A 16,670-nucleotide genomic window follows, 5' to 3' on the forward strand; every position below is an offset into this window, starting at 1 on the left:
ACACACAATTGTGTTCTAAAGTTAAACAATTATTCTAAATTAAAAAAAAAAATCTTGCACATACTGGCTGTTAATAACGGAGGCTATGGGGCATGGAGCAACACCGGCAAATAACAGCTTTAAAACTTACCAAATCCATTTATATTTCAAGCCAAGAACGTCACTGAACATTGATCTGCATCTTTAGATTACCCACACATTGTAAAATAGATTATATATGCCATTTTCAAGAAAAAAAAGCCAATATCATAAGAGTCAGCCATTTTAAAAGAAGACCAGATGTGTGTGTTCCCACAGCGCTTAACTTACTCTGCAATAACCTTTCACCCAAGACGTAGTTTCCTATCGGAAGACCAAATCACAGTAAACATTTCCTGCCATGTGCTTTGTATTAGATTGATTTACCATATTTTTTTTGAGAATTCCTTCCAATAAGTCATGACTATCACACAAGCAAATAGAAATGCATCCTTACATTAAGTAAAATAATATCAGGAATATACAAAAAAAATGATTATTTCGACTTCTCTTTTGTGGTCAGAAACATAGAAGGCATTTTCTCTTATATCAAAAACCTTACCTTCCTGTGGTGCTTTGTGCCCCATTGCTGCCATTATAAATCACCAGTGCGGAAAACATATTTTTTTAAATTTATAGAAAATTCTTAATGTCAGAGCACAGTTTTGTGTGTTTGCCATGTTTGTGAAGAAATAATTTTGATTTGAAAAATACCAAAATTATCTGTTAATATCAATGGAAGATAAAATGTGTTTCTGCATACCTAAATTGAGATGTTATTCCTAAAATATCACCAAATACACTAAAATGAACAAAATCATTTCAATAATTAATAGTATTTACCAAAACACACTCTAAACAAACATTTCCCTTCATCACACACTCAGTATTTTGGCTGTTTATTTGCTCTAATCATGCTTTTCCATAGCTACTGTATCATGATTTACACATTTGAAACTTATTTTTACACATAAAAACATCTAAATTTGTATGTTTAAGACAATTAAAAAAAAAATATCATCAATATGGCACTCCCTGAGCAAGTTCAGAACGAAAAGAGGTGATGGTTGGTTGCGTATGATTATGGCAGTGAGAGGGTGATGGAGATTGAAACTAAAAATCTTCAATCATTGTTATTTTTGACTATAACTCATTGTTACAAAAATATTAATAAACAAAAATATAACTAACTCTTTGGTAAAGTAACTAAAGCATGTAAAATGTATCAACTTTCATATCCGTTAACTTCATCCCTGAACACATCTGAATGTTATGGCACGTATACATTTTCTAACTTGTTAAATATTGTGGAGGATTCCACTTTAACTAAATGTTACTCAACTTAATAGGTAAAATAAGCTGTAATTCTGTGACGGATGCATCAATTTTCATCAGTAGGGTAGTGAAAAGTAGAAGAACAGTTAGTAAAGTAACCTAGTGTTGTGCTGGTGCTCACTGGTGCTGACCCAATGGACGCTTACTCTCTTACGTTACTCTTTTTGGCAGCTTGATTTCCTCAGAAGGAAAGCTCACTGTTAATCACACTTGTTGAAATTCTGCATGACTTTGGCAAGCTTGCTGTTTTTTTAGACTCACAAAATGGCTCCCATGAAATCTAAAAAACAAATGGCAATTCTAAAATGGTGATGAAATGGCGTCATTAAAGTAACAATAAAATAAAAAAAGAACATAAATAAAAATTTGTAGTGTTCAGGAAACAAAATATCAAGTTGATACATAAGAGGTTTGTAACTTTAACCTTGACTTGGTATTATTTTGTGAATGGTGATTAGGGGTTGATGAACTATGTGAAACGGAATAGCTGTTCTCATTGTTCTTTTCTTTTATGGACTCTCAATGGAGCCTAATGGAAAGGCCTCCTAGTTGTCATATCTGATAAAAGAAGCTGCTTCGAGCAGAGATCTGTAACCAGCTAACATCTAATGAACATAAACCTGGATACTTGTTGCACACTTTAAACAGCTTGTTCGGTCCATGTTCAATAAATTCAACTGTTCTGAAGGTAAATGGGGGTACAAAGTCACTTTTAAATGGTAGGATCTATAAAAGTGGCCACTGAGTATAAATTGCTACTTACATTATTAGATCATTTAAAACTTTAGAAATGCTCAATGCTTTTATTTCTTTTTTGGAAACTCAAATCACGTGCATTTGTTAGGACTGATGCTTCACAGACCCAGAGTCCTGGGTTCACATCTCACCCTGGGGACTTTATTTGTGAAATGTTAACATTCACCTCATGTCATTGTGGATTTAAATTCTATGCATTTAGATTTTCTTTGCTTATACCAGAAATTAATATTAAAAAACATAGTGTTCTGAAACGTGCTTAATCCAGTTCAGGATCATGACAACATCAGTGCCAGTTAGGTTAAGTGGCAAATGTAAATGCCTCTTTGTGAGTGAGCATTGCTGTGTGCATGAGATTGATTTGGAATAGACTGGCACCTCATGCAGGGTTGGCGCCTGCCCTTGAGGCCATATTTACAGGTCCAACCCATTAGTCTGAACTGGATAAATGGGTTAAAAAACAAATGGATGTAAATGATATATTTTTCTTTACAAGAACAGGAGGCAGAAGGATTACTGTCTAGAACATGTGGTTTATTAAATACAACATATTTTCAAGTCATATGTCATTTCTTTTCACAAACTCTCCATTGTATGTAGGATATGCTGTGTGTTCAAATTTGGTTCAACAAACTGTGATCCCAACTAATTAAAAATATGAATAATAATATAAAATAAAATTCTACCATATGTTGGTTTCAAGCTCTGTCAGTTCCTATTTAATTTTATTTGTTCATGTTGGTCAAGTCAGCTGTTCAATACACCTGCCATCTCATAGAAATCCATGTGGAGCACCAAGCTACAAGGTGCCACCAAGCCAACAATCAATTTAATAATAATTCTGATGGCTATCTGGTGCTGCTGCAAAAGGTTGAGCTTTCATTTATTATTTTTTCAAGTCTTTGCCATTAATATTTTTGCCTTAAAGGAATACATTTATAGAAACATAAAAATACCTACAGTATATAGGCAATTTTGGCATGCCGTTATCTTGAAGGAGTGGCATAAGGGTTTGCAAAATGCTTCACAACTCAAGGGAAAATGGGTTTCCCATGAGTCTGTGCAGAGTCTGCATGTCCTCACTGCTTATTTTTTGGTACTTTGGTTTGCCTTCCTCATTCCAAAGAGAAGCAGTTAAAATGAATCAGTGACTCTTAGTATGCGACTGTCTTTGTTTGCCTTGAACCCAAATTCTGTCAGGACAGGTTGTAACTCACTGTGATTCTAAAAGTGGATTAAGCAAAATCAAAACGACAATATATGATTTATTTTTCAGTATATTTTTGATTTCACTTGGACTGAAACTACACTTGGACTGAGTGCATGGCCAAAAAGCTGGGTTACTCACAGGGAAATCTACATTTTGACACACGTGTGCCTTGGGGACAGTTTAAAGGCTCTGATGGTGGTAATTCCCTGCTGATCCACAAGATGGCACTGTTTATGGCACTCTCTACAGACTGGATGATTGACAGCCCTACAACCTATGACGTCACTTCCGGTGTCTGTCCCCCTGGTCCCACCTCTTCCTGCATGGCCTATACTTAACCGGAAGTGTTGCCATCTTGGAGCAGTCACTTTGAAGCTTGATTCTATAAAAATGTCTTTTTGCCTTTTTCAACGTATTTATAACCTGAGTTTGTTTCCAATTATTCAAGGTTTGCCTGTGTGTGCCCCAAACCTTTTTGCTTGTCTGAGTTTTTTGTTACAGTGTGTTAACCCATTTTCTCAGAGACCAGTATCCTGGTAATAAGGGTATACATGGTATTTTTGAAACACCTCAGATTTTCTTTAAATAGCTTGAAACTTGGTTTGTCTGAAACTGGTCAAAACTGGCATGTTATCTTTAAAGCTAGTTTAACCTTTGGGTATTAATTTTATATTAAAAATTAACAGTTATTTGTATATACATACATTAAGCAAAGGAATGAGTTTAATTACAAAATGCCATATATCCATAAAAAATTCAGAAATACTACTTGGCCAAATTGTACTGTATTAACCAAATGACACGGCACATACTGCCAATATAAAGTTTTACAAGCATATTATATATAAATTGATGCATCCCATTTTATAAAATGAATCTAGAAAGGTAATTTTATTAGAAAAAAGTGACTTTTTCAGTTTTTCAAAAAAAGCAACATATCCATTACACATTAAGGAAAAGCTACATGTCTGCATGAACAGTGAACAAAATCATATATTAAAAAAATCTAATAAAATATGGTAAAATGCAACTAAAATAAAACAAATCTATTTAAAAATCGGGAGTGGTCTCCCCTAGACTTTCTCGTATACTTGGATATGGGGATGGAAATTTGAGGAGTACACTTCAAGACAATGATTATATTTTTATATTATATACATTAAAGAACCATCAACAACAAATCAAATTAATAATTAATTGAACAATTATTATAAAAGTAAAGTTGAATAAATCAGACTCTGCAGCTGCATAAATAAAAGGTAAAGTACCACTTCTGGTTAACGGAAATAGATTTCTATCAATGTTTGGGCTATGTTTTGTACCTAATACTTGTGTTTACATACACACACACACACACACACACACACACACACACACTGTATTTTCAGACTCAGGGAGGTCTAAAACATTGAGATTCATCAAAATCTTGAAAAGGAATTTTTGGAGGATTCCCATACTTTCCCTACGAGAAAGTGAGGAAGGTCTAAAACGTCAAGATTCATCAAAATCTTGACATCGAATCTTTTAATGATTACAATACTTTCTTTATACTTTGTATGTGAAGGTAAAAATCTAAGAAGGGTGTAAATAAAACAAAAATACAGGGTAATAATAAAGCAAAAGTAGCAGAAGGCACAAAAAAGAGCAAATAAACTTAATACCAAAGAATGTCACAAAGAGAACGTAACACGGTTTGACAAAAAGTTTAAGAAAAAGTTTATGCTGCACATTTTGGGACAAAAATAATTTTAAAAACACATACACTCTTCAATGAGATGCAGATCCAAAAATTCATAATATCATTGTCAGCTGTCACTTAATTGCACATACCCATCACAACCCTACTACAAAAAACTTCAGTAAAGGTTCAATATAAAATGTATGCGTGTTCTGTGTATGAGACAGAATCTCAAAATGATAAGTGACATGTGAGTTGTGATGGTTTACTAATGACAAGAGACAAATGATAGGTGACAGGGAGCAGTTTTGTTCCTTGATGGAGGGAGAAGTGAAAAATGACAATGTCTTAAAATGGACACCATAAGTGTACTGTTTTGTATTTCACTATGTTATGCAGGCACTTCAGTGTACAATTTATGTATATATTTTAGCATACAGTGTACTAAATGGTGTATGCATTTTAGTACATAGTAAAAGTGTTTCAGTATACATCATATGTTTCAGTGTTGAGTTTCTATGCAGGTAAGAATTAAATCTTAAATAACAATCTTTACCTCACATAAATATGAAATAGTCCTCTTTGTATTTGGGGTTCTCACGGAAGGACTTGATGATGATGCTCATGCAGACTTCTGGCTTTAAATCCATCAATGTTGGAACAACATGGTGCTTTGAGTAGATGGTGGTGGCACAGGCTTTCAGCCAGTTGTTTAATCTCCTTATACAATGATTAATAATAAATAACAATAGCAAGTAAAGCATTCTGTTAGCATCGCCAACAGTAAAACCTCAAACTGTCATATTGGAAGTTTGTAAGGCACCAAAGGCTGATAAGTATTTAGTTTGTGCTAAAAGGCAAGTAATTTTTATTGCATTTTTAAATTAAAGCATACATTTAATATGGTGAGCAGAAAAATGTCATGGTTTTTCCTAAAATTTGATTTCATAGCTTTATTAGACCTTTGGCCTCTTTCTTTACCAGTGACTTAAAACTTCAAATATGGTGTGTGTGTGTATATATATATATATATATATATATATATATATATATGTATATATATGGTGTTTATTATATGTTGCAATGAAAAGCTTCACTTATACACAAGGATAACATTGAACAAAATATTATTATATGTCACAGTGTGTGTTGCTTTGTAACTTTAAATGGAAGTAGGACATAATCTGTTGCCAACTTAATGTTGAGACCAATGTGAAAATGACCTGGCAATCCCACTATAGAATAAAATCAATCATTTACTGAACCCAGCCAAGGAAGAATCCGGCGTCTCTCTTTATTTAGCAAGGTACAGACAATGATACTTAAATAAGAAAAATAGAAAAAAAAAACAAAAAAGAAAATCAATTTCTATATGGGCAATTCTGTTACTGGTTTCTATAATCATAGTGTACTTTCAATTTGAAAATTTAGCAGCCATAAGTACTGTAAATGCATACATGTTATACTCCATTTGTATTTTTTATTATACTTTATGCATAAAAACAAAGCATTATTATATATAATGTTTTATATTTATATTGTGTAAATATAAAACACAATAAATCTGTCAAGGTTAGTTAATTTCTTATCAAACTGATTTTTAAGGCTCACATAAATGTCCAGGAAACAATAGACAAAACATTGCATGGATTAATATATCATAATCTCAAAGTACAGCTCTATATTTGATAGACTTTGAGAGACTGTTCCTGGATTACGTATATGTGTCATCTTGTGGTAGACCACCTGGACCCACTGCAATTTGACTATTGGACAAATACTGGAGTAAAGGACGTAATTTTCTATCTGCTCTGCAAGGCTTATTCTAAACTGGACAAATCTGGCAACACCACGAGGATTATGTTTTTCAATTTCTCCAGTGCCTTCAGGACCATCCAGCCATTCCTGTTAAAAGGTAAAATCAAACCTATGTTTTTGAATGAGCCCATGGTATTCTGGATTATGGACTATCTGTCGGGCAGACCGCAAGGACTGTATTTCTGAAACAAATGTGAGAAACACTGGAGCACCACAAGGAACTGTCCTGTCTCCTTTTCACTCTGTACACCTCAGACTATAAATATAAATCCAGGTCATGTCACTTGCAGACATTCTCAGATGATGCTGCACTTATTGGATGTATCAAGAAAGGGGATGAAACAGAGTAATGGAGTCAGGAGCAGAAATTTGTTTCTTGGTGCAAAAAGAATCAAAGAGCCTCTATGCCCGGTCACTATATAGGGGGCGGATGTAGAGGTAGTGCACTCCTACAAGTACTTGGAGTACAAGTACGTGGACATCAACAGCAGGCTGGACTGGTCTTGGAACACACAGGAACTATTTAAGAAAGGGCAGAGTTGGCACTTTTTCCTTAGGAGACTGCATCTTTCAGTGTGGGGAAGTAATATCTTTCACATCTTCTACAACTCTGTGATGACCACTATGTTGTGTTGGGCTGGTAATATCACTTTAAGAGAGGCCCACCGAATCAACAATCTAAATACAAGGTCTTGGCAAAGGAGAGAATTAAAACAAACTTGAGTGCCATGATGAATAATACTGCACATCCTCTCTGTGACACACTAACACTGAGGACTTTCAGCTAAGAAATTATTCAGCAGATGTGTGTCATGAAACACTACAGTGCCCCTTTATACCATCAGCAATATGTCTACATAATGCCTCACTGGGACTGTGACAACCAAGTCAGAAGTTTTTGTTTCTTTATTTTTAAATTTCCTTCCTTTTTAGTCACACTGATGGTGTTTATGCCATAGTGTATGTTTGTATATATATTTTGTCAATCTATTTATTTATTTAAAGAGCTTTAATAAAAATCGGAAGCAAATAAAGTTACTTTGTTTTTGTTTAACACAATATTGTGTGCTTATGGAACATTTTTAGGGCTCTAAATCAAACTGTTCTACCATTTCAATATACAAGGTGGCACTGTTGCTAATGCTGTCACCTCTTTTGCCCTTTGGTATGAGGACATCTGGATTGAAGATTGATGTCGCTTATGCTTCCCTCTTAAAACCATGACCCAGGTATAAAATCCTGCAATGCCAGATTTCATCATTCAGTACTGGAACAGCGACTGCAAATAATGGAGATGGTGCATGGAAGCACTTTGATTTCTTTTTATTTTTCATTTATTTGGCCACACAATTAAACAGGTTTGTTGTAAGGTGCTATAACTTTTTTTTTTTGTCTTGTGATCTATCTATCTATCTATCTATCTATCTATCTATCTATCTATCTATCTATCTATCTATCTATCTATCTATCTATCTATCTATCTATCTATCTATCTATCTATCTATCTATCCATCAGTAAAACTAAGTGCCTACTGTAGATGAGATATGGTGCCTTGTATAATTGTCAGTATTAACCACCAATCAATATATTTTAGTCAGCCTGTTCCAGCAGCTTTGGATGGATGGAGCACCTGACCCTAAACCATGTTAGTCTTAGTTCATCACAGACAAGCCCAGGTATGAGTTTGACCACATTGGAGATGAGTGGAAATCGTTAAAATCCATAAAGACATTTCAGTCATCATACACTCTGTGTCCTGGATTCAAACACTCCCCTGGAGCTGTGATGCACAGCCATTAATGATACAGATTCTTCCCCAACTGTATGTGGGATTTCCACTTCTAATTTTTTTAATTCTTTTTCTCTCTTTTAGTCTTTTGTTGACTTTCATCAGTTCATTTTAGTCATTTAGATGCTATGTGACTCCAGTGCCTTTTTCTGAGAATGAAAAAACAAATAAAACATAATCAAATTGGAGAAAAATGCTTTTGAATTAAGTGCATAAATAATAAGGACAGCACACATGAAAATGAATAAAATCAATTAACTAGAAACTGAAGGATTATACTTTAATGACAAAATCAATAAGCCAGTACAATTAAACCGTAAACAAACCCCACTAAGATATCACAACATTCCCTTTTCTGCCTAACTGTTATAATGGCTGTTTTTAAGCAGCCTCTTGAACAACTAAGCTCCAATTTTTTTGGAAATATGAAATCAATTTTTTCCGTACAGTAAAATAAATGTTTGAAGAACTTGGCACCAGGTGTTTCATTAGAGTACACACTGATTTTGCATCCACCCCAGACACATGGAGATAACTCTTGGCTGAACAAGAAGCCCGGCAGAAATTCTTGGAGATGACTACCCAGTATGCTTTGTGAAGCACAACATGTTTAGCCTCTTTTTGCTTATGAAGGTACATTTTTATATCCCACTCCCATCCCTGTACAGGCCACAGCACCCAAACCCTGTCTCCAGAATCATCATTTCCTCTTCCTTACACATTTTTAAATTAGCTTAGTTCAATCACTTTATTCCAGACATAAGGGTACTCTAGACCAGTGGTTCTCAAGTTCAGTCCTCAGGGCCCCCTTGCATGCAAGTTGTCATTTAGCTGGTTTGGCCAACTTGATCAAGGGTGTCATCATTTCCCAGAGCTGCTGTAAACATACACATGTTTTCCCATCAATTTTTCTTTTATAAATCCCAACTTTTGTGTGAAAAGCTGCTTGCGCCTGTTTTTCAAATTCATACACAAGTTTTATAAATCTAGTGCTTTTGTCATCTTCACTTTGAATTTTTTATCCTTACCCCATTATAATGAAAGAAGATCATTTGAAAGCAATTAAAAAAACTAAATAAATAAAATGTGCCTTGAGCTATTGATTGCAACAGCATTGTTTCCTTTTTTAATGCAGACTAATTGTCTGATTTTAACCCATCATTCAGCAGTTTACAATTCCACTGCTTGCTAGTACATAAATGTTATTGCATTTTGAAAAAACTTTTTAAATAAGTCACACATTTACTTGATTTTGTGCTTATTCCTAATAAATGCCATGTTAATGGCTGATGGCAAACTCGTGCCTGCTAAATTCTTTAGTGGCTGTGTGTGTGAAAGATAACTACATTACAAGATAACAATATCGTACAGGTGGAGTGGTGGCTCTGAGGCTAGGGATCTGCACTGGCAATCGGAAGGTTGCTGGTTCGAATCCCGTAAATGCCAAAAGGGACTCTGCTCTGTTGGGCCCTTGAGCAAGGCCTTAACCTGCAATTGCTGAGCGCTTTGAGTAGTGAGAAAAGCGCTATATAAATACAAAGAATTATTACATTGGCTGGATCCTTGCTTAGTTTTTAAATGTGTTTTTATCATATGTGCTATTGCAAACATTTCATCATGACTTAAACAAAATGAGGAATTATAATAAATGCATTCTAAATGAAAAGTAAATTATGATTACCTTGTGTAATTTCCTCTGCACTTTGTCATCAGTATAGACTCTGGCCCCCATGACTGTGAATTGGATTAAGTGGGTTAAAAACCTGATGGATGCAATATGCCTGAGTTGTAATGATATTTTCTCTCATGCATTCTGTAAGAAAGGTGTCACATAAAATAAATATTTATTGATTGACTGGACATTGGCAGGCATCATTTATATTTAGTTAAAAAATGTGTACTTTATGTACGTGTACATGGTGCTCACAAGCAACTTGTTGGTCAGGTTTTTGAAGAAATTGTTGATGTCTGTCTAATTGTTACATTTGTTACCAAGAGGCTACACATTATTAATGTACAGTAACTTATGCGATTCATACCTTACGTAATAGAAATGTCTGTTTTGGACCTTTTCATTGCAATATTGGGAAATTCACATAAGGAAAACTGAATTATCTGCTCCAGATAGGGTTGCCAGATTAGAAAATTAGAAATACGGGATACTCTTAAAATCTCTCTCTTTATTACTATATATATATACATTTATACATGCCCCCTACAGACCCAGACCAATATATTATATAAAAGTAGAGGCAAAAATTAAAAACATAAAGCAAGGATTTTAATGGGTTATGAGGAAAACAAAAGTAAAATAATTTTTAAATTATTTAACACAAGCTAAAAAGAATTCTGTAAAAGTGAAATCATTTGAAAATATTTATTTAATACAGACAACAGAGAAATATTACTATTATTTAATACAGGCAGTTACAAAAAAAGTGGGCTGTGGCAAGCAGTAACAACACACTTTGTTGACACTGTATGTTGCAATGCTGATACAGAACTGCACAGCAGTGCGGCCAGAGAGCAAAACGATAAGAGTGTCGCTGTCCTCAGCCAACCATAGAAACTGAACAAGTTGCAAACAGGCAGCAAACACTAGTATCCTCGTTACATTTGGGTTATTTTCATCAAGACATCTGAGAAAAAGTATAATTACTTATAAAGTTACAACTAAATACCGTAAGAAGGTAGTAAAAATATATTTTTATTATGAAATTTGAAAATGAACTAAATACGGGACATTTGGGTGTCCCTGAAAGGTCAGTACAGTACAGGGGACAAAATTATCAAATATGGGACATGTTGTTAAACTGAGAGGAAGTGAGGTGAATTGATTTAAAATAAAACTGAATGCTGGGTGATTTGTCAGTCTTCATTAATCACAAACTCATTTCTTTGTTAGTACAACTACAGTAAGTAAATAAGTCTGAAATTTAACTATTGTTTCATACATCTAATTGTTACATTCAGATTGTTGACTAGATAGATGCATACGTACATACATACGTACTGTAGAAGACAAAAGGGTGCAAATCTTATATATAAATGTGTCTGTCCGGCCTGGAAGTGAGACATGGAGTTAGGGTAAAGGATCCACCTCCGAGGAAACAGAAAACTCACTTAGCCACTAATAACACAAGCGAGGTGAGTACGTTGCCAAAACGAAACCTCAGAAGAAATACAAAGTCGCTTAGCTGCTAACATCAGCAAAATGGTATCTCTTTTACTTTTCCTCCTATCGCTAATACACAAGCGAGGCGAGCACGTCGGCAAAACGAATCCTCCTAGGAGAGAGATGCCCAGAATAGTTTCTTTCAATTACCTGACATCTCTACATTTCAGTTTTTTTTTTCTAACGATTTTAATAGTTTCTAGGACCCAGGCTTTTTACACCACGGGCTTACACAGCTAGTATATGTATATATTTGTGTGTGTGTGTGTGTGAAACATGTATGATTAGGGGGCATTTTCAAGGCTATGAAATTAAATTTAATTTGCCTATGGACCATGGGCTTGCACCATTGCTAACTCCTTTTCTCCATTGCCCCACAGAGAAGACAACAACTGGCCAGAAGAATTATAGGTCACTTCCTCTGTTTTTACAAAGCTCCTGCATCTAATGCCCTGAACTGTATATAAGTACAGCAACAACTGCAAGTCAGCATTCAGTTACGGACCTACAACTGAAGCTACCTTTTGAGGAGAAGATGAACTTATGAAGTCCATGTTGCTATTTTCATCTGGTTAGGCATTCCCATTAAATAGAGTTCATCCAGCTGGTGCACAAACCCTTCATCTTGTTCAGTCTGGCTGTATTACATGTATTAAATTAATTAGTAACTAAATGACCCCATATAAGTTTGAATGAGGGTGCATGCATGAGTAAGCCCTCAGTTACCCTGGTGCCTTTTCCATAGATGCTTCCTGTTCTGCTCCCAGTGCTGTCAGAATAAGCTCTGACCTACTGAGACTCTGAATTGGACTAAGCAGGCTTGAATATGTTATGCAAAATGACATTTATTTATTTATTGTTTGATTAATTATGGTGCATAAAGTTTAAGGCCTTGTCCTGGCTTGATTCCTGCCAAACTCCAAATAATAGCAGAACTGGTTTATGTCTCCCATAAAATAAAATTTGGGTGCTTTAAATTGCATTATACTCAATTGCATGTCATGATCAGCTCTTGCACTTAATGGAGGAGAATGATTTAGCAGTGACAACATTAGGCCACTAATAAACACATTATGTTGCATTCCCTTTTTGTAGTTAAATACAGCCAATAGGTCTATCTGAAACTAGCAACACTTGTTTGCTTACTGATGATTCTTTGGTATTTTTGTATCAATAACATGCACTCCCTCCTCTTATCAATTTGTATTCTGTATAAAGAATCCAACTAAGCAAAGGCCAAAGTAGTTTCAGCATTGTTTTAGTTTATTACATGTGCAATATAATCCATCATTTGCTGAAGACAAGAAAAAATTTATACAAGAACTCCAACAAGGTGCTGACCCTGCACACACAGCCACCCAGAATTTACCTGCCAGTCCTAGTCAGCTATCTTCTGCTATTGGAATGTTTAATAGAAGAGAAGCCGGGCAGGAAGCCATAAACTTTGCCTCATTAAGTCTAAGAAAGGAGGGAGGCAGATGTTAAAACTCACACAAGGTGATAAAAGGTAAGTGAAACACAGGGGCGGATCTACTATGAAACTAATGAAGCTTAATCTTCAGGGCCACTAATCCCAGAGGGGCCCCAGAAGCAGCTTTAATTTTCATCCCTCCATAACTTGAAAATTATAAGGCATAGCATATTTTAATTCAAACCAGTGACTTTGACTTGACTTTGAGATAATCCAGTGCAGCAATTTTAATCAAAATCTGAAATGTAGTGGTTAAATTTAAAAAAAAATATATATATTGTTATCTGTCATGGAACACCACACTGAAGAAGGTAACAGTGGTTACACAGACCTCATTTCTGGTTGTGAAGAGCCCCCGATAACACTTCAAGCTTCAGGGCCCCAAAAATGTAAGTCCACAATTGGTGAAACAGGCAAGATGAAGGATGTGAACTTTGACAGGCAGACTGTTTTCATAAACAGTTTGAATTAAGTTATTATTTTTCAGTTATGTTAGATACACACATTGATTTCTGGCTTGTTTGCAATTGCAAAAACAAAAAAGGCACATATGCATGAACATAACATAACATTAATTGGTAAGCTTATATCTTGGTATGTCAGAAGACTCACTTGGCAAGGCAAGATGGGGGAGAGGAGAGAAAGACCAAGTGACTACTCTATCGGTTCTATTTACAATTATAAGTGTTAACTTAATGGCAAGCTCCTTAGCCATAATACCCAGCAACAATGACATAAAATAAGTGTTAAAGACTTAATTATGAAACAACACACTGTTTTTACTTAGGATTAAAAAATGTTCCCAAACATTCATTACCAGTGTTACTTTAACCATCCATTTAACTTTGTAAGCTGGAATGTCAAGGCTTTGATCATGATTTAAAGAGAAAAAAGCATTCTCCCACTTCCTTTCTAGGTATAAAAAGAAAACCGGAGGTGTGAGAATTTTAATACATAAGACAATCCCCTTTGTAGCATTTGGTATAGAATCCAACCTTGAAGGGCACTATGCCATGATGATGGGTAATTTATATTATTCAAAATTAGTTTTGATAAATACAGTCATGCTCAGACTTGCAGCTACATTTTGGACCAGCAGTTTGGCCATATATTGATTAGAGTATACAGGTTGTTGCGACTGAAGCTCTGTGTGTCTGGAATGGGTCACCGGTATGCATACATTAACTGAAAGTATGCAGTAGTATAATCTGACCTTTCCGTCTTGGACACTGCATAACAGGTATGTGTAAGGCAGTGTTTTTCAATTACTGGATATCACTGCATTTGGGTTGAAGGTTTGTGAGTGGGTCGCCTAAGTGATCAGCCACACTTCATGATACGTTTCCCCATTTCTAAGTGAGCTTATTTCACCAAGGGGGCAGTTTCCAGTTGTTGCCAGTGGGTTGTCAATAAATTAAAAAATGTAAAACTGGGGCGTGACCATAAAGGTCGAGAAACACCGGTATAAGGAAGGCGTTGCGGGCTGAATTCATTACATGGAGCAAGACAGATAAAAAAAAGCCTTGAAGGACCCCCCAATAGCTAGAAAACATATGAAACCCACTGAAATAATAATAATGACAAAAGATTTATTACTGCGGCTGGTTTTGGCAAGTTCTAGAATATTATTACACTATTATTTTCCTCACAGCCTCGACCGCAAGTACGACTTTCCATAACGCAGTCAGCCATAAATCGGTGCATGGCTATATATGCAGTACACACCTATTGTTGAAGACAGAGATCTTATCCAAAACATGTTTGAATCCATTTTCAATATGAGCACTCAAACAATTATAATGGTTGTAGATTTTAATTGTGTTTTAAATTCAAACCTGGACAACTCCCCAACTACAGTGGCAATAACATCTAATGCCACAAAGACAATCACAGTTTGTAATGGATTATAATTTTTCAGATCCATGGAGATTCTCATATCCAAATTCAAGAAAATATTCCTTCTTCTCACCAGTGCATCATTGATACTCAAGAATTATTTCTTTATTGATAGCAGTTTACAATACACACTCAAATCTCGTAAGTACAACACTATTGTTATCTCACACTCCTCTTATCTTGGAGCTTGAATCATTATGCCTTACACACCAACCTCGTAACTGCTATCTTAAGCCCATGTCATTAGCAAATGTTAAGTTTACAGAATTCATCTCCAAACAAATTATTATTTTAGAGACTAACACATCTTCAGAGGTTTCTGCAGGAACACATTGGGAAAATTTGAAGACATTTTTTAAGAGGACACATTATTTTATATCTATAAAAATAAATTGGAGATCAAGAAGGCATCAGAGTTACTTAGTGAGATTTCCAGAATAGATCATGAATAGGCCATGTCTCAAAATGAAGCACTTTACAAGAAAAGACAATCAGAATTTAACTGCTTGACAACAAAAGAAACGGAACAACTCATTTTTAAATTGTGACATTATTATCCTTAACACCTAGACAAGGCTAATAAGATTTTACCTCAACAAATTCATAACCAGGAAGTTTGCAACACAATAACAGAAATGCAACTGAAGATAAAATCAGGGACATAGTAATGTAACTTTAAGGGGTATTTCAATTCCTTATATTCCTTTCAGTTTTAAGAAGACAAGACACGATCTAAGGAGTTTTTTAACACATTACAATTACCATAGCTCAGTACCCTTAGTGCAGAAGGACTGGAGAAACCTTTGACACTTTCAGAACTACTGGATGCTATAAACTCACTCCAAAGTGTGAAAGTGGCAGGCCTTGGTGGATACCCACTGGAATTTTATAATACAATAAAATACTCAACTAAGTTAGCTCCATTATTAACAACATTCATAGAAACTACAGAAAATAAAACATTACCCCATACTTTCTGCAAAGCATTAATAATAATTTTTCCAAAGGAAAATGAAGACTTACTACAATGTGCATCATAAGACCAATTTCACTTCTGAATAATGATGTTAAGATACTCTACAAAATTTTAGCTAGAAGGACTGAGAAAATGCTTACTTCTGTAACATCACAAGACCAAACTGGATTTATTAAAGGCAGACACTTAATTTCAAACCTTTTGAGTCTGCTTAATGTAATATACTCGCCCAGAAAATCTAACTCATCAGAAATCTTATCATCTTTGTACACAGAAAAAGCCTTTGGTAGAGTCAAATGCCTGCGGTGGGTTGGCACCCTGCCCGGGATTAGTTCCTTGCCTTACACCCTGTGTTGGCAGGGATTGGCTCCAGCAGACTCCCGTGACCCTATTTTCAGATTCAGCAGGTTGGAAAATGGATGGATGGATAGAGTCAAATGCAACTATCTAATCATTACATTGCACAGTTCGGAAGCCTATTTCAAATTAGAACATGGTACTTGAGAAGGATGCCTACTTTCACCATTGCTTTTCACAACAGCCATTG

This window comes from Erpetoichthys calabaricus, chromosome 9, assembly GCF_900747795.2.
Source record: "Erpetoichthys calabaricus chromosome 9, fErpCal1.3, whole genome shotgun sequence".
NCBI lineage: Eukaryota > Metazoa > Chordata > Cladistia > Polypteriformes > Polypteridae > Erpetoichthys > Erpetoichthys calabaricus.